The sequence below is a fragment of the Amblyraja radiata genome, chromosome 30 (genome assembly GCF_010909765.2).
Source record: "Amblyraja radiata isolate CabotCenter1 chromosome 30, sAmbRad1.1.pri, whole genome shotgun sequence".
In the NCBI taxonomy this organism is placed as follows: domain Eukaryota; kingdom Metazoa; phylum Chordata; class Chondrichthyes; order Rajiformes; family Rajidae; genus Amblyraja; species Amblyraja radiata.
Genome location: NC_045985.1, coordinates 4,586,454 through 4,605,271, shown reverse-complemented (window position 1 = coordinate 4,605,271; position 18,818 = coordinate 4,586,454). Strand labels below are relative to the sequence as shown.

The 18,818-nt window shown below is 46.6% G+C and overlaps 1 non-coding gene and 1 pseudogene across 1 annotated transcript; one reads left to right on the top strand and one right to left on the bottom strand.

The window, feature by feature from the left end:
- The first annotated feature begins 5,505 nt into the window (after nucleotides 1-5,505).
- LOC116989913 lies at nucleotides 5,506-11,108 on the top strand (annotated as a pseudogene).
- Nucleotides 11,109-11,588: 480 nt separating this feature from the next.
- LOC116990250 lies at nucleotides 11,589-11,757 on the bottom strand. Its single transcript, XR_004416495.1, has one exon. It is a non-coding gene; the product is annotated as a U1 spliceosomal RNA (small nuclear RNA).
- Between the last annotated feature and the right edge of the window lie 7,061 nt (nucleotides 11,758-18,818).

Below are 18,818 nucleotides of genomic sequence, written 5' to 3'. Positions count from 1 at the left end.
ATGCCAAAATGCAACTAAACTGGTTAATCAGGTGTGATTCAATAATATAAAAATAAGTAAGTAAGTAAGTTTATTGGCCAAGTATTCACATACAAGGAATTTGCCTTGGTGCTCCGCCCACAAGTAACAACATGACATACAGTGACAGTTACGAATGACTCAGAAAACACTACACATGAATAATAATAAAACATTAATGATGAAACACCATTGATCAAGCATGTGAACCAACAAAATACCAGATCAAAGGGAGGCTACAGATTTTTGGCTGTTGTGGCAGCTTTGACAGTCCGGAGTCGCCTTCCAGAGGGAAGTGATTCAAAGAGTTTGTGGCCAGTGTGAGAGGGGTCAGAGATGATCTTGCCCGCTCGCTCCCTGGCCCTTGCAGTGTACAGTTCATCAAAGGAGGGAAGGTTGCAGCCAATAACCTTCTCTGCTGATCGGACGATTCGCTGCAGCCTCCAGGTGTCGTGCTTGGTGGCTGAGCCAAACCAGACCACGATGCAGAAGGTGAGAATAAGAAATCAAAGCAGGTCCCACAAGAGAGCTTCTCCGTTCAATACAGCCACCCAGCAGTTAAAGTTACTCCCATATTATTTATGTTTAAGAAAGAACTGCAGATGCTGGAAAAATCAAAGGTAGACAAAAATGCTGGAGAAATTCATCGGGTGAGGCAACATCTATGGATCGAAGGAATAGGTGACGTTTCGGGTCGAAACGGTTCTTCACCTAAACGTCACCTATTCCTTCGCTCCATAGATGCTCCAGGACAAGGGGCCACAGTTTACGGATAAGGGGGAAATCCTTTAGGACCGAGATGAGAAAAACATTTTTCACACAGAGAGTGGTGAATCTCTGGAATTATCTGCCACAGAAGATAGTTGAGGCCAGTTCATTGGCTATATTTAAGAGGGGATTAGACGTGGCCCTTGTGGCTAAGGGGATCAGGGGGTATGGAGAGCAGGCAGGTACAGGATACTGAGTTGGATGATCAGCCATGATCATATTGAATGGCGGTGCAGGCTCGAAGGGCCGAATGGCCTACTCCTGCCCCTATTTTCTATGTTTCTATGTTTCTATGCTGCCTCACCCGCTGAGTTTCTCCAGCATTTTTGTCTACCTTCGATTTTTCCAACATCTGCAGTTGCCAAGCTTGCGCCGTGTAACTGCGCAGGTCTTTGCATTACTTGCTGTCGCCATCTCCTGGTTGAAACCAGCGCATTAATGAAGTGCAATGGAGATCTCCAAAACGAAGTGCCGGAGGAACTCAGTCGGCTGGACAGCGTCTGTGGAAGGAAAAGAACAGGGAGGGCTGAGGCAGAACTTCGCCCAAAAATAAAGTGCCATTCGAGGATTAAATGGGAGCTTCAATCTGGTTCCAAAACGTCACTGATGAGCACAGTTGGTCCTTGGAACATAAACTAGGGAGCAGAAGTGTAAGTAGACTAAAGCGTCTCTCGTCTCTCATCACAGATGCTGCCTGACCTGTTGAGCATTTGCTGCTATTTCAGATTTTCAGCGGGGTTTTTTCATCGAAACTCCAAAAAAAAGGGGAGAGATTCTCCGTGAAAGTGTGGGGGTGAAAATTGATGTCCGCGCCGTAAAAAGAAACCGTCCCGGGGTCGTAGCTGAGGTAGACTCCCACTTTCCCGGGGATTGGAACGGCGGGAAGGGGGGATGGTTGGGAGGTATTTACATTGAAGTTGTCACCAGCTCTTTGGATGGTCCAGAATCCATTCACTAGCGTCAGGTCGACCCGTCTCTTCCTCTCCTTGGACTCTGCAGTGATTCCCGGACTCCAACTTCTATTATCTGCGACCTCCACCTCTCAATGATGTCTCCCCAACGCGAAACCCACCCATCCCAGTGCACATGGCCAGACAGTAAACCTCTTCCAGGTGTCCGGGAGTTTCCTTTGTCTCCTGGTCCATCTTTTTGTGTCTAACTCCGTGTTCCCAATTCATTGTTATCCAGGCTTATTTACTGTTTCAAGTGTCTCTATCTGCCCCCATGAGAATCAGGTTGTTGTTACAAGGATAGACACAAACGGCTGGAGTGACTCAGCGGGTCAGACGGCATCTCTGGAGAAAAGGAACATGTGACATTTCGGGTCAAGATCCTTCTTCAGACTGTTACAAGGATGCTTGGCTAAGGGACGCATTGAAATGTAGTGTCGCGAATGCAAAAGCTTTGTTGAGAAGGGCTGTATTCGAGTTTCTGCCTCGATGCGTTCTATGTAACAGCTCAACAAACATCTGATTGCAGAGAATTGTGGACGCAGCCCAGACCATCACACAAACCACTCTCCCTTCCATCGGCTCACATAGATACATAGATACATAGAAAATAGGTGCAGGGGTAGGCCATTCGGCCCTTCGAGCCTGCGCCGCCATTCAATATGATCATGGCTGATCATCCAACTCAGTATCCCGTACCTGCCTTCTCTCCATACCCCCTGATCCCTTTGGCCACAAGGGCCACATCTAACTCCCTCTTAAATATAGTCAATGAACTGTGGCCTCAACTACCTTCTGTGGCAGAGAGTTCTAGAGATTCACCATTCTCTGTGTGAATTTTTTTTTTCTCATCACGGTCTTAAAGGATTTCCCCTTTATCCTTAAGCTGTGACCCCTTGTCCTGGATTCCCCAACATCGGGAACAATCTTCCTGCATCTAGCCTGTCCAACCCCAACTCACTTACACCTCACGCTGCCTCGGCAAGGCCACCGACATAATCAAGGACGAGTATCCCCCGGGTCACTCCCTCTTCTCCCCTCTCGTCAGTCAAGAGGTACAGAAGTGTGAAAACGCACACATCCAGATTCAGCGACAGTTTCTTTCCGGCTGTTATCAGGCAACTGAACCATCATATCAACAACTAGAGAGCGGCCCTGACCTGCCACCTACCTCATTCGAGACACGCTGACCATATTCATTCGGACGTTACCGGACTTTACCTTGCACTAAACTTTATCCACTTGATCATGGACGGTTCGATTGTAATCAAGATTGGTCTTTCCCCTGACTGGTTAACACGAAGCTAAAGCCGTTCACTGTACCTCGGTTCAGGTGACAATAAACTAAACTGAATAAACTAAATATAAAGGGTGTATTATCCAAAGATGCCCCTGAATGGAATTGGTGCTTTTATATAGAATGTACAGAATACCTGATGATAGAAGTGAGAGTGCAGGAGTGAGATCGACCGACTGACCAAATGGTGCCAGCACAACAATCTGGCTCTCAACATCAGTAAGACCAAGGAACTGATTGTGGACTTTGGTAGGGGAAGGATGAGGACCCACAAGCCTGTTTGTATCATGGTGGAAAGGGACAATAACTTCAAATTCCTGGACGTGCATATATCAGAAGATCTTTCCTGGACCCAGCACACCGATGCAGTTGGAAAGAATGCACATCAGCGACTCTACTTCATGAGAAGATTACGGAGATTCGGCATGTCGAAGAGGATTCTCCTAAACGTCTACAGGTGCACAGTAGAGAGCATGCTGACCGGTTGCATCGTGGCCTGGTTCGGCATCTTGAACGTCCAGGAGCGGAAAAGACTACAAAAAGTTGTGACCACTGCCCAGTCCATCACCGGCTCTGACCTCCCCACCATCGACGGGATCTATCACAGTCGCTGCCTCAAAAAGGATACCAACATCATCAAAGACCCACACCATCCTGGCCACACACTCATCTCACCATTGCCACCAGGAAGAAGGTTTAGGAGCCTGAAAACTGTAACGTCCAGGTTCAGGAACAGCTACTTCCCCACAGCCATCAGACTATTAAACACAGCAACGAATAAGCTCTGAGCTCTGAACTGCAAAAGATTATATTATTTGTTATTTGCACAATATTTGTTATTTATTGAACTTTTTATTTTTTTCCCCGTTATGTATAATGTTCATATATTCACATATTATGTTGTGCTGCAGCAAGTAAGAATTTCATTGTCCCGTCCGGGACAGATGACAATATAACACACTTGACTCTTGACTTGATATCATGAGTGTGCTCATCTATAGTTTAGTTTAGAGACACGATGTAGAAACAGACACTTCGGACCAGGCCGAACAGCGATCACCCGACCACTAGTTCTATCCTGCACACTCGGGATAATTTACAGGAAGACAAATAACCTACAAACATTAACGTCTTTAGCATTTGGAAGGAAACCGGAGCACCGGATCGCACGGAGAACGTACAAACTCGGTACAGACAGCGTTCGTGGTGAGGATTGAATCCGGCTCTCTGGCGCTAAAAGCAGCAACTCTACCGCTGAGAATTGATCGCAATGTGAATGAATAGACCGTCCGACCCAAACGAATCTAAAGAAAGCCGCGCACTGTTTTGTATTTGTGCTGTACATTTCAATAAACAAACTTTAAACTTTAAATATTGTTTTTAAATTCCGTGCGTCATGGGTCATGCGAGGAGACTCGAAGGAGAATGGGGTCGAGAGGGCAAGATAGATCAGCCATGATTGAACGGCGGAGTAGACTTGATGTGCCGAATGGCCAAATTCTGCTCCAAGAATTGAAGATTATATATATATGCATATATTTATGTATATAATTATATATATAATTGCCTTTATGGTTTATGTACATCGTCTGACATATAAGACAAAGAAAGTAATAGTGATGCTTTAATCAAAGTTGCTTTTGATCCATGAGAATGAACCTTATTTAGCTCTAACATGCCTCTCACACACAGGCACACACAAACACACATTCATATAAATATATATATAAGTAACATTTAATTTTGTGTATAGTGTGTGTTAAAGCAATAGAAGGGAATCTGCACAAGGGAAACTTCGCAAAGGAGGGGGCTGGGGAGGAAAGATGGGAGGTGTAGATGGTTTATGCATGCAACCTATAATGTAGCTACCTCATCACCACTAACCACGCCCCATCATATTAGTATGACTGTGATATCCTCCCTTTGTTTCCTCCCACTTGGTCCCGGTACGCCTGAAGGCTGGATGCAGTCAGTGCTGGGACGTGTGTGCCATGTGCTTTAATAAACACTTAGTAAAGGTTACAGTGTGTCAGGTATCACACTTTTACATGGTGTCAGAAGTGGGATGCCCCATTGGGGCAGCGTTGAAGTACAAACCGTACAGCGAGGCAGGGACGACCACCTTGTGTCCCTTGATGATAATGCCGTCCCGGAGCACCAGCTCATCGCGAACCTTTACAGGAGGGGAATAGGGGAATAGGGGAATAGGGGAACAGGGGGAAAACATTTGCAACAAAATTAACTAAAATATGTGAGGTGTATAGATGCGCTGTATCAAACACTGTTCCCTGCAACACTGATTACACCAAGGATGATAGAGCGGATTACACAGCGGGAGGATTACATACCGGGTCGCGTTTTGCATAAACAAATGGCGGCCGTGACGTTCCGTTACGTACTACACGTCAGTCTATTGGATTTCGGAGGAGTGGTTTTTCTTGCTCCTCCAGTATCTTTACCGTGAATCAGGAAGCTGCCGAAATGGCTTCCAAGGCACAGAGTGAGAATTGGTCGGATGAGACAATTTGCTCCATCTGCCTTGAATTCTTCACCAATCCAGTTTCACTGGAGTGCGGGCACAATTTCTGCCGCCACTGCATCACTCGGTGCTGCGAAACGAATAGTATGAATTGCTGCCCGGAGTGCAGGCGCGAATTTCCGGGTATCCCTTCCGCGATCAACTGGGCCCTGGCGAGTCTGGCCGAGAAAGCACAAAAGTTAAAGCAAAGCCAGAAGGAGAAGAAAAGTCAACTCCTCTGCGAGGAACACGAGGAAGAGCTGAAGCTGTTTTGTGACACAGACAAGAAACTGATCTGCGTGATTTGCCGTGACGCGCGGGAACACAAGTCTCACAACTGTATACCGATTAAGGAAGCTGTCGAAATCTACAAGGTAAAGGCTTCAGGACTCCAGGGCTCTGAGCGACAGGGAGAGGATGAGCAGGCTGGGACTCTATTCCATGGAGCACAGGATGATCTTCTGGAGGTGTACAAAACCATTAGAGGAATAGATCGGATAGACGCACAGAGTCTCTTGCGTCGAGAACAGGACAGAGGATTGACGTGAAGGGAGACTAATTTTATAGGAATCTGAGGCGTAGCTTTTTCACACAAAGGGCGGTTGGTGCATGGAACGAGCTGCTAGAGGAAGCAGTTGAGACAGGGACTATCGCAACGTTTAAGAAGCAATTGGACAGATACATGGATAGATACATAGATACATATATACATAGACAACAGGTGCAGGAGTAGGCCATTTGGCCCTTCGAGCAAGCACCACCATTCAATGTGATCATGGCAGATCATCCCCAATCAGTACCCCGTTCCTGCCTTCTCTCCATATCGCTTGATTCCGCTAGCCCTAAGACCCCCATCTAACTCTCTTTTGAATGTTCTAACTCTTTTGAATGGGGGATAGGACAGACGCAGATGGGTATGGGCCAAACGCACGTAGGTGAGGCTAGTGTAGATGGAACATGTTGGTTGTTGTGGGCAAGTTGGGCCAAAGGGCCGGTTTCCACACTGTATGACTATGGCTCATGAGAACTTTTTCCACCCAATCCCAGGATCAGATGACATCCACCTTCATCTCTCTCTCCAAGAAGATATCAGAATTCCAGGAAATGGAACTGCAGCAGAAACAGGCGATTAGTAAGATTAAGGTAAAACAAACCACTTTTGGTTGATTTCCTGGGCTCGCGATTATCTTTGCTTCTTTCGTCACACTGACTGAATGAATGAATGAAAGAATGAGTAAGTTTATTGGCCAAGTTTACACATACAAGGAATTTGCCTTGGTGCTCCGCCCGCGAGTGACAACATGACATACAGTGACAGTTAGGAATAACACAGGAAACATTAAACATTAATAATAAAACATTATCGATTAAACATGTGAATTAAATAAAATACCAGAACAAAAGGAGGCTACAGATTTTTGGTTATTGAGTCAGCTACTACTCCTGAAAAAAATAAAAGCTGTTTTTACGTCTGGCTGCGGCCGCTTTGACAGTCCGGAGTCGCCTTCCAGAGGGAAGTGATTCAAATAGTTTGTGGCCAGGGTAAGAGGGGTCAGAGATGATCTTACCCGCTCGCTTCCTGGCCCTTGGAGTGTACAGTTCGTCATTGGGGGGAAGGTTGCAGCCAATAACCTTCTCAGCTGGATATTAATATTTAAATAGAGGAGTCTGAAAACTGTAACATCCACGTTCAGGAATAACTTATTCCCCTCAACCATCAGGCTATTAAACGCTACAACTTTCAAATAATACAGCTCCGAACTACACAGACTACGGACATTATTTTTTGTCTCTGCACTATTATTTGTGTATATATATATATTTCAATTTTTGTTGTTTATTATATCGTGTACAGAGCATTATGTTTACATATCTGTCGTGCTGCTGCAAGTAGGCATTACGTCGTTCTGTATCAGGATAGATGACAATACAACTCACGTGTCTCTTACTTCTTCATTTAAAAGAAACAATCACGCTACCTACAGACTCGCGTGGCTTCAGAATTCGCTGAAGTGCACAAGGTTCTCACCGATAAAGAACACAGCTTAATCAAAGGCCTTAAGGAAGAAGAGGTGAAATTCGTGAGCATAATGGAAAGAAATCTTAAATACATTCAAGGTAAGTTAATATCCATCCAAGCGAAGCTGGCAAACGTGGGAAAACAGATGAAGCAGAAAGATGGAGCTATCTTCCTGAAGGTGAGTGTCCAAATGCACTCCTCTATCAGATAGCTCCTCTATCAACTCGTTGGTACAACAGGCAGTGAAGAAAGCGAATGGCATGTTGGCCTTCATAACAAGAGGAGTTAAGTATAGGAGCAAAGAAGTCCTTCTGCACTTGCACAGGGCCCTAGTGAGACCACACCTGGAATATTGTGTGCAGTTTTGGTCTCCAAATTTGATGAAGGATATTCTTGCTATTGAGGGAGTGCAGCTTAGGTTCACGAGGTTAATTCCCGGGATGGCGGGAATATCATATGCTGAGAGAATGGCACAGCTCGGCTTGTACACTCTGGAATTTAGAAGAGATGAGAGGGGATATGAACCCTACGTATGCAGGTGGGACTAGCGAAGCATGGAACATGTTGGCTGGTGTGGGCATGTTGGGCCGGGGGACCTGTTTCCAAGATGTGGGTCATATTGCAGTCCAGGTTTGAGTGCCGTCTCTTATGGTGAGCAAAACAAGCGCTGTCTCTCAAATCGAAATTACCTTTTTTTCAATTAAAGAGACTCATAAAAAATTAAGGTTTATTGTTCAAATTCAATCAGCTCTGATTTTTTTTGTCGTAATCTAGGTTAGACCTCCGCTTCCTGTTGGTAGCCCATGCTTTCCCTCTCCCTCCATTCCCGACCCTTCCCAGTTCACCGACCAGTTTGACTGCCCTTCTGATTACATAGTTTCCCTGTCTGCTTTGTGCTCACCTTCTCCCAACTAACAATGGTCTGTGCAACATTTTCCTTGATAGAGTCATCGATGGATACAGTGTGGACACAGGCCCTTCGGCCCACCACGCCCACACCGGCCAACAATATCCCAGCTACCCTTGTCCCATTTGCCTACGCTTGGTCCACAACCCACCAAACCTGCCCTATACATTTACCTGTCCAACAGTTTCTGAAAAGATGGAATAGTCCCAGCCTCAACTACCTCACCTGGCAGCTCGTTCCATACACCCGCCACCCGGTGTGAAAATGTTACTCCTCGGATTCCTTTTAAATATTTTCCCTTTTACCTTGAACCTGTGTCCACTGGCCCTCGTTTCCCCAACCCTGGGTAAAAGACTCTGTGCATCTACCCGATCTATTCCTTTCATGATCTTGTACACCTCTATAACATCTCCCCGCATCCTCCTACGCTCTATGGAATATACCTCACACCCTCTAGTCCTGGCGACATTCTCGTAAATCTTTTTCTGAACCCTTTCATGCCGTAGCTCTGTATTTCCCTCTCCCCTGATGCCCAGGCTGAAGTAGGGTCTTCTCATCCCTCCAGGGATGCTGCCTGTCCCGCTGAGTTACATCAGCATTTTCTGTTTATCTTGAGTAACACTTGCTGTGAATAGGACGTCCCCTTTAACGTCACCAAGCACAGGCTCCGCCTCCTAAACAGAATATAGAACAGTACACTAGATAGACACAAAAAGCTGGAGTAACTCAGCGGGACAGGCAGCATCTCTGGGGAGAAGGAGTGGGTGACCTTTCGGGTCGAGACCCTTCTTCAGACCCGAAACGTCACCCATTCCTTCTCTCCAGAGATGCTGCCTGTCCCACTGAGTTACTCCATCTTTTTGTGTCTATATTCTGTTCAAACCAGCTTCTCCAGTTCCTTCCTACATAATACATCTTTCTGTTTTATTCATTTCAGGAGGAAACCTCTCGGGAAAGCAGGTAGGACAATTTCTTCTCTGAAACTTTGTTCCAATTGGACACGTGTTTATGATGTTCAATTTATAACACTTTACTTTTTTGCAGCCTCAACGAAACAGGTCAGAAAGTGTCGGTGACTGGACGCAGCCTCTCGATGGGACATTTCAACTGCACTTTACCGTTTGCAGTGTGGAGAGAATATATTGACACTGTTAAATCTGGTAAGCATTTCGTCACAATTTAATTTCTAAAAGTCAAGGTGGTATTTTACTAACTTAGAGCGGCACAGGAGTGTACCGGATAGATTTACTGTGTTCAGTTCTGGGCACAATGTTATGGGAAAGATGTTGTCAAGCTGGAAAGGGTACAGAGAAGAGTTAGACAATAGACATTAGACGGTAGGTGCAGGCATAGGCCATTCGGTCTTTCAAACCAGCATAGCCATTCAATGTGATCGTGGCTGATCATCTACAATCTGAGGAGAATGGGATTGAAAGGGAAAGATAGATCAGCCATGAACGAATGGCAGAGTAGACTTGATGGGCAGAATGTCTTATTTCTGCTCCGAGAACGTATGAGAACTGTTATGGAGCAACTTGGGAAGATCTTTAAGAAGGATCGCCAGCCATTCTTGTGGATTTCTCTGCCGCAGAAGGCAGTGGAGGCTAAATCTCTGGATGTTTCCAAGAGAGTTAGATAGAGCTCTGAAAGATAGCGGAGTCAGAGGATATGGTGAGGAGGCATAACAGGGTACTGAATGTGGATGATCAGCCATGATCACGTTAAATTGTGTTGCTGGCTCGAAGGGCCGAATGGCCTACTCCTGCACCTATTGTCTGTTGTCATTTGCAGATCTTCTCGTTAACAGCAGAAGGAGGTACCTGGGACCAATGGTCAAGAATTCCAGTTTCAGTCTCTCAACGTAGCGAAGCACCGGGATCTCTCTATTAGAGTGATCATATTAACCTACAAACCCTCACATACCACAGACCCTCTAATTATCTGCTTCTCCCCCCAGACTCTGTGACCCTAGATGAGGATAGCGCGTATCCGGAGCTCGAGGTGTCCGGCAGCCTGATGAATGTGAGATTGACCGGGGTCAGGAGAAGCCTCCGCAACAACAGGAAGAGGTTTATGGAATGTCTCTGTGCGCTGGGATCGGAGGGATTCACGTCGGGGTGACATTACTGGGAGGTGGATGTGGCGGGGAGTCGGCGCTGGAGTCTGGGAGTCGCCGCAGAGTCTGTGGAGAGGAAGAGACGGGTCGACCTGAAACCAGAGGAAGGATTCTGGACCATCGAGAGATATCGCGAGGAGGTTTCCACAAGCAATTCTTCCCAGACCCCTCTCTCAGCCGGTCCCGTTCCCGGGAGGGTGGGAGTTTACCTCAGTTACGATTCGGGGACAGTCTCATTTTATAATGCGGACACCAAGTGCCACCTCCACACCTTCACCGGGAATGAATTCGTGGGGAAAATGTATCCCTTCTTTGGTGCTTGGGATGAAAATCAATGGTTGAAGATATGCTTCATTCCCTGCTCGAATCAGTAAAAGGGTCGGGTCCCGGGACCGGCGTCATGAGTGGGGCTGAGTGGTTGTGGGGCAGAAACCGTGTGAAAAACAGGTTGGCGCTGAACCGGTTTCATTTAATCCCCAAATTTCGTGTCGGAATAGACTAGTATAAATATCAGTGTGGGGTTGTGTCTTTGCGCATTTGTTCAATGGATCATCATTAGTGAAGGTATGGCGTGTGTGAGATTAGTCACAAATTCCTGGGGTAACTCAGCGAGACAGGCAGCATCTCTGGAGAGAAGGAATGGGTGACGTTTCGGGTCGAGACCCTTCTTAAGACTAGTGTCAGGGGAGAAGGAGACGGGAGAGAAAGGGACACAGCCGCCTGTCTGTCAGCAGATATTTCCCCTCCAAAATAAACTTTATTCAGAATGGAAATATAGTCAAGAGAGTTTTATTGTCATATGTCCCAGGTAGAACAATGAAATTCTTACTTGCAGCAGCACAACAGAATAAGTAAACACAGTACACTCTAAACAACATAATAAATGGGGAAAAGTTCAGTGAGGGCACACACACAGGTACACAGAAAAACAAATAAGCAATAATAGTGCAATAATAACCATAATAGTCTCTTTGTACCCATTTGAGGTTGAAATCAGGGGAGAACGCGAACGCAGTCCCCCACTACCACAACATTTTGCAGTCGAGTATCCCGCATTTGGGGACATCGCAGGCATCAGCACGCCCGAAGTGCAATGGGATAGCCTCGTCCTGGGAGAACTTTAAAAAAAAAATCAAAATAGTCTTTATTCAATTGATAAATATATACAATTCATGAACCGTGCGAAAGATTCATCCGACATTTTCGGTCACTGTACAAATTGCTCAATACAATGTTTTCAATTTCCCCCCAAATTCCACCAAAACGGTCCCCCACCCGTGCCACTCATGTGGCCCCTGTCCAAGTAATACATATATACAACGTGTGAACCGTGCGATAAATTCATCCGACATTTTCGGAGGCTATACAAAATTTTCAACACTGTTTATACATGTTTTACATTCCACGAAAATGTCCCCCACCCGTGCCACTCATGTAACGGATTATGATAGAAACACGAATAACGAGAGCAGCTGACTGTCACGGTAGCGCAGCGGTAGATTTGCAGTCTTACAGCAAATGCTGTACCGGAGACCCGGGTTCGATCCCGACTACGGAGTTTGTATGTTCTCCCCGTGACCTGCGTGGGTTTTCTCCGAGATCTTCGGTCTCCTCCCACACTCCAAAGACGTACACGTTTGATGTAAAAAAAATTCCCTCGTGTGTTGTGTGTAGGATAGTGTTAATGTGCGGCGGGACGAATGGCCTGTTTCCGCGCTGTATTTCTATTACAGGGGGGGGGGGGGGGGGGGAGAACATTGCGTTTTTACAGCAATTTTCCAGCAGAAAACCAGATCTGGAATGTACACCTCACACACAGGGTGGAAAGGGTTTCACCTTCCAGTGAAAACGGTTCTGATTTCCACATCCTTTGTTTGACAAAGCTCGCTGGCTTCACCCCTGTAAACAGTGATATTTAGTACTAGGTAACACGCTGTAACTATGTACTTAAGTACTCTGGTCCTGTACTTCAGCACCAGAGTACTTAAGTACATAGTTACAGCGTGGAAGGCTCCAACATATGATCAGGTCTCCCTTGTTCTGGACTGGGCCCACAAGTGGAATTAAACTGGGATTTCTTCAGAATGAGAGTCGGTTGAGGGAAACTAGACGTACAGAACAAATCACAGCCGACACCGATGAGTCAAGAAAGGTGGAGCACACAACGGTCCATTGGTGGCCGTGGAAGAGGTGATAATGAAGGGATACAAACAGCGAAACTAGCAAGACGTCTGTGGTGGTGGAGGTGATGGAGAGAGAGGGAATGCAAGGGTTACTTGTAATTACAGAAATCAATATTCATACCGCTGGGTTTTATGTGAATGAACAATGAAGATGTGTAGGAAGGAAGTGCAGATGCTGATTTAAACCAAAGATAGACACAAAACGCTGGAGTAACTCAGCGGGTCAGGCAGCATCTCTGGAGAGAAGGAATGGGTGCCGTTTCGGGTCGAGACCCTTCTTCAGACTGTTTAGGGATAAGGGAAACGAGAGATATAGACGATGATGTGGAGAGATAAAGAACAATGAATGAAAGATATGCAGAAAAAATGCCGACGATAAAAGAAACAAGTCTGAAGAAGGGTTTCGGCCCGAAACGTCACCTATTTCCTTCGCTCCATAGATGCTGCTGCATCCGCTGAGTTTCTCCAGCATTTTTGTTTACCTTCGATCTTCCAGCATCGGCAGTTCCTTCTTGAACACATTGTTAGCTGTTTGTACGGTGAAAACGAGAAGCTAATGTGACTTGGGTGAAATGGGGACCGGGGGGGTTAGAGAGACAGAGGGAATTCCGGGGCTGCCAGAAGATGGTTGGTCTTAAAACTGAAGGGATAAAAAAATCGTCTTGAGACTTGGCCCTATCATGGATCAAAGAACTGAATTCAAGTCCAGAGGCGAGAGAGGCCGGGATGCATCACCTGATAGTCCTGACCGATAAGAATGCACGTTTCAACAAACCAATCAGTTTCAAGTGCAAGAAGGAACTGCAGATGTAAGATAAAATCGAAGGTGGACACAAAATGCTGGAGTAACTCAGCGAGTGAGGCAGCATCGATGGAGAGAAGGAATGTGTGACGTTTTGGGTCGAGACCCTTCTAAGAGTTACTCCAGCATTTTGTGTCTACCGTCCGTCAGTTTCAGGGTTGCTTTAGTTCCTTTAGTACTCGATCAACATCGTGTGTTGCGCTGCTGGTCAGTGAAGTTCGTGAACATAGAAATGTGTTACATCTTCACACGTCTCCCCACGGCTTCAAGACTCAACGATAAATTCAATATTAACGAACCTCCTGCCACGCGTTCTCTGCATTCAGCTTACCCCTCCTTTAGTAATTTCCAAATCATTCGCCCCTCTTTTTCTGCACCACCACATGGTCACTTTTACCGGGGTTTTTTCATTTGCCAGACGGCTCTTTATATTTTCACAAAAGTAATTTCTGTTCCGTTGTCGGACCCGGTTAACGCGTTAAAATGAACGGATCGACAGACAGACAACTCTGATTTCAGTTGCTGTTTATTTCACTCCTCTCACATTTACATTACATTGATACAATATGATCATGGCTGATCATCCAACTCAGTATCCCAGCCCGCAACCTTGGCGTGATCTTTGATTCCACCCTCTCCCTTGAGCCTCACATCCGCCATGTCATTAAAACCTCCTTCTTTCATCTCCGCAACATCGCCAAACTCAGACCCTCTCTCACACCTCCCGCTGCTGAAAGACTCATCCATGCCTTCATCTCCTCCCGACTGGACTATTGCAACTCACTTCTCCTTGGCATCAGCTCCACCTCCATCAACCGACTCCAACTGGTCCAGAACGCAGCCGCCCGACTCATAACCCACACCAAATCCTGGCATCACATCACTCCAGTCCTCAAACAACTTCACTGGCTTCCCATCTCCCACCGGATCACCTACAAAATCCTGATCCTCACCTACAAAGTCCTCCACCATCTGCCCCCCCCCCATATCTCACTGACCTCCTCTCCCCCTACCAACCCCCACGGTCCCTCAGATCGACATCAGCAGGTCTCCTCTCCATCCACAAGTCCAACTTCCGCAGTTTTGGGGACAGAGCCTTCTCCAAGGCAGCTCCCAGGCTCTGGAACTCCCTCCCCCAACTGATCCGCAATCCCGTGTCCCTCACCATCTTCCAGTCCCGCCTCAAGACCCATCTCTTCACCTCTGCCTATCCTTAGCCGCACGTCCCCCTCCCTTTTCATCTGTGCATTAATTTGCCTCATATTGTGTTTTGTATTGAATTCTGTCTTTACTTTGTGTACTAGTCATGTCTCTACTATTTATTTCATTCCCCTTACATGTTTTTCCTCTACCTGCTAATTTTTTGTAAGGTGTCCTTGAGACTCTTGAAAGGCGCCCATAAATAAAAATTATTATTAAGGAAAAAGGCAACGTTTCGGGCCGAAACCCTTCTTCAGACCTGATCGGGGGCGGGGGGGGGGGGGGGGGGGGGGGGGGGGGGGGGGGGGGGGGGTGAGGGGAGAAGAAAGGAAATAGGAGGAGGAGCCCGAAGGCTGGGGGACGGGAGGAGACAGCAGGATGGCTGAGGAAGGGGAGGAGACAGCAAGGACTAACAACATTGGGAGAAAAGATGACCGAAATCAATCTAAAGAAGGGTTTCGGCCCGAAACGTTGCCTATTCCCTTCGCTCCATAGATGCTGCTGCACCCGCTGAGTGTCTCCAGCTTTTTTGTGTACCTTTGTAGGGAACAGTGTTTGATATAGCGCATCTATCACCTCGTGTTCCCGCCCAGCTACACAAATCACTCAGATCAGTTTCTTGTCCGTTTCACAAAACAGCTTCAGTTCTTCCTGATGTTCCTCGCACTGAAGTTTACTTTTCTTCTCTGTCCGATTCAGGCTCAGTGTTCGAGCTTTCTCAGACAGTCTCGACAAGGCCCGACGTGTAAACTCCTCCCTACATTCCGGGCAGTAGTTTCTATCTTCATGTTCCCGTGAATGGAAAACGAGCCTTGCTGTACTGTAGACTCTGCAGAAACCGGGTGGGTATGAGAGGTTTAGAGGGATAGTGGCCAAATGTGAGACGAGGTCATCCCTCGGCCCCCTGCACTGCAAAGAAAAAAAACCTCAAACCTATCCACCTTCTTCTTGCAACCCAAGTCCTGCAGTAAGGACCTAGCTTGGCATGACTAAGTTGGACCGAGGGGGCTTTTTCCGTGCTGTAACACTCTATGACCCCCCATAACCAAACCATGTAAATCTCTCCGAGCGGGTGTCATTCTTGACAAGCACGGAGAATCACTGGACTACAGGCAGGACACTAAGTTGGCGATGTCTCGGATTCACAGGGACATTGGCCACCCCCTCGCCTCTCAGAGTATTTTTCCCCCCTACATCCTTCCTCTATTTGCGAGGCCTCCCTTTAACTGAAACACTCCACTTCATCGCTCTCTACCGCAGGGATTTGCTCCCACATTATGTAATTGTTTTAGAATTTACAGCATGGGAACAGGGCCTTTGGCCCACCGAGTCCACGCCAACCATCATTCACCCGTACCCAATTTCTCGTTTATCCCACTTTCGCATCCCACACACCAGTGGCAATTTACACAAGTCAATGAACACACAAACATGTACGTCTTTGGAGGTTTGCTCCTCCGTTCTGCTGGTCTCAATAATTATCAATTAAACCCCCCCCCCCCCCCCCCAACCCGGTCTCACGCACATGGAATTAGTTCTTCTATATACACGGTTTAAAGACCCATATTAGGTTTACCGCTTAATTTCCAAATCATCTCACCCCCAATCCAAAAGAAAATCACTCCACAGTTCACTTTTTAAAGAAAACGTGCCTTAAGGGGACTGCAAAGAGTTAATAATGTTCGGTACATACACTTCAGTAGTATATAAGTCTGTATATTTAATTCAAACATCAATATAAAATGTATTTGACACAAATGTTCACTTTCACCATTTTAATATGGTAGTAAAAACAGACGAGAAACATATAACATATAACAATTACAGCACGGAAACAGGCCATTCGACCCTTCTAGTCCGTGCCGAACACTAACTCTCACCTAGTCCCATCTACATGCACTAGGACCATAACCCTCCATTCCTTTCCCGTCCATATACCTATCCAATTTATTTTTAAATTATAAAATCGAACCTGCCTCCACCACTTCCACTGGAAGATCATTCCACACAGCTGCCACTCTCTGAGTAAAGAAGTTCCCCCTCATGTTACCCCTAAACTTCTGTCCCTTAATTATGAAGTCATGTCCTCTTGTTTGAATTTTCCCTACTCTCAATGGGAAAAGCTTGTCCTCGTCAACTCTGTCTATCCCTCTCATCATTTTAAAGACCTCTATCAAGTTCCCCCTTAACCTTCGGCGCTCAAGAGAATAAAGACCTAACTTATTCAACCTTTCTCTGTAACTTAGTTGTTGAAACCCAGGCAACATTCTAGTAAATCTCCTCTGTACCCCCTCTATTTTGTTGACATCCTTCCTATAATTGGGCGACCAAAATTGTACACCATACTCCAGAATTGGTCTCACCAATGCCTTGTACAATTTTAACATTACATCCCAACTTCTATACTATGTATAGAGTTTATAATAATGTCGACATAGGTTAGTGAACGACAGTCTTCAGTTTGAGTGATGTAAACCAACCTGTGCCCTGACAGGGATTACACCAGGCACTTGTCTATTCCATCCTACCATTGACTTATTCTTTGAGGAAATTCACACCATGCCACACATCACCATTGCAGTGTTTAGTTACAACAGGCAGATTACTTAAACAATCTTCAATATTGTCAGATAATTTATTAACCTGGGGGCTGTAAGTGGAAACAAATGGAAAGTATATTTAGAACATAAACCTAGAAAAATAATTGCTTTACCCAAAGAGTGACAAATGTTTGGAATAATCCTGAAGGCAGAGAAGAATCCAAATGAAATGACGATTGTTGTGGACTCACGAGTCACTAAGGTAAACGCACGGGCCACTACGTTCTTACAACTTGGTTCAATTTTTAACTTCAAGAGTACATTTTACTCGTGGAAAAATTGAAACATGTTTGACTTTTTTCAAGAGTTACCAAGTTTCACGGGTAGCTCCACGAGTCGCTAAGTTGCGTCCACGAGTTCCGACGTTCCCGCGACGTTAATTGTACGTGATTACCACGAGTTAAATTTGTATTAAACTCGGGGTACCTCATGGGTCAGCTCGCACAGTGTGACAGGGGTTTAACGCGTCAAAATGAACAGATAGACAGACAGACAGCTCTGATTTCAGTTGGTTTATTTCATTCTTCCCACATTTACATTCCCCCTGGTTTTATTTCCGCGCTCACTGGGGTTTGTTTCACGACGCGGAATTTGGGGATTAAATGGGAGCCGTTCGTTCAGCGCCGACCTATTGTTCACCGGGTTTCTGCCCCACAGACCCTGAGCCCCGCTCCTGACGCCGGTCCCGGGACCCGACCCTTTTACACACCCGGAGCGGAACCGGAGCAGATTCTCAGCCAGTTTCCATCCCAAGGCCTGAAGTAAGGATAAAGTTTCTCCGTGAATTTATTCCCAGTGAAGGTGTGGAGATGGGACTTGGTGGCCGCGTCGTAAAATGAAACTGTCCCGGACTCGTAACTGAGATAAACTCCCACCATCCAGGGGATGGGACGGGCGGGGAGAGGGGATGGAGGGGAGGTGAATGCAACAAACCCATCATCCACCCGCTCGATGCTCCAGACTCCAATCTCCGGGGTCAGTGTGTCCCTTCCGTTCCTCTCCACAGACTCTGCGGCGACTCCCAGACACCAGCGCCGACTCCCCGCCACCTCCACCTCCCAGTAATGTCTCCCCGATGTGAATCCCTCCGATCCCAGCACACACGCATACACTGTAAACCTCTTCCCGGTGGCAGGGGGACTGCTCTGGGTCCCGGTCCATCTCACCCTCTTCCGATCCTCAGACACCTCGAGCCGCCGACTCGCTGTTTCCACATCCAGGGTGACGGAGACTGGGGGGAGAAGCAGAGAATCAGAGAGTCGCCGGGGGTCGGGGAGACTCGGGCACAGGCGGGCGGACACCTGAAACCTTGTTCGGGGTATCACCGAATACGTGGGATGGAAAACACAAACCTTTCTCCACATTTCACTCCGAGGAAAGGGGTGGCTCGTGGATTGAAGGAGCGGGTCGGGCAGCGGAGGAGAGAGAGAGAGAAAGAG